Source organism: Pteropus vampyrus, unplaced genomic scaffold (assembly GCF_000151845.1).
Source record: "Pteropus vampyrus isolate Shadow unplaced genomic scaffold, Pvam_2.0 Scaffold626, whole genome shotgun sequence".
NCBI classification, from domain to species: Eukaryota; Metazoa; Chordata; class Mammalia; order Chiroptera; family Pteropodidae; genus Pteropus; species Pteropus vampyrus.
The window spans coordinates 141,478-142,495 of record NW_011889407.1 but is presented as its reverse complement, the minus strand read 5'-3'; positions in this window follow the sequence as shown (position 1 = coordinate 142,495).

The following is a 1,018-nucleotide window of genomic DNA, read 5'->3' as shown; positions in this document are numbered from 1 at the left end:
GGCTACAGGACTCGGGCCCGGTCCCCACTCCCCACTCCCATTGCCCTAAGTTCTGTCCTTAGAGCTGGGAACCCCAGCAGGAGTGGGGCTGCCGGCCGAGTGAACACCGGGTACCAAGGACACATTCCAACACACTGCTGTCCTAATTACCTTGTACAATCGTGCCATCCATTATTTCTTAGAAACCCTTTATTTTTGGTAAAAGTTATATTATTGTGTTTACACTCTTTGGGAGCCGTTTTCATTGCAGCCTAAACACACATTCAGAGCACTCCTCAGCACCCAGACCCTGTTGGGTCTTAGGGACCCCCCCCCCATCAGATGCTGGGGAACGGAGCTCCAGGTGCCGCTCCCGGATGCCTCCTCGCCTCCTCCGGGCGCCTGCGGGGCCTCGACGGACCAGCTGTCGCTCGTCTCCGCCACTTACCGCTAAGCGCACAGGAAGAGACGGCAGTCCCACCCCCGGCCTGACACCCGCACCGCCAGGCACCTCCAGGGCCGCGGTGCGGGACGCCCGCCTTCCGCCACCCTGAGAACCTAGTGCCACTGGTCGCTCAAACATCTGCCCGAGCGGCGCGTCGGCCCCGCCCACCCGCTCCTCCCTGGATGGGGGGGGCGCCAGGGGCCACGACAACAGGGGTGGCTGGAGCTGAAACGGTGGGAGGGGACTTCAAGCGGACCAGTCCCTCCGCCCCACGCCCTCCGGTCGCCCCAGGGCCTCCAGGAAGGAGGCTTCAAGGCCCCCTGGGGCAGGCCAGAGGACCGGGAGGACGCCAGGGGCAGAGGCGGCCTTCAGAGGCCTGGACAGCGAGGGAACAGGAGGAGTTCGCAGGACAGGCGCACCTGCCGGGGTCCAAGGCGCGGAGCAGGCAGCAGGCAGGGAGACACCCCACGCCGAGCTGGGCAGCTCCCCTTAGCCTGGAACCAAGGCTCGAGGAAGCAGTCCAAGCTGGGGGTTGGCAGGTTCTCCGCACTTTAGGGACAGGCCTCCAGCTGCCGCGCGAAGGACGGCTTCCAT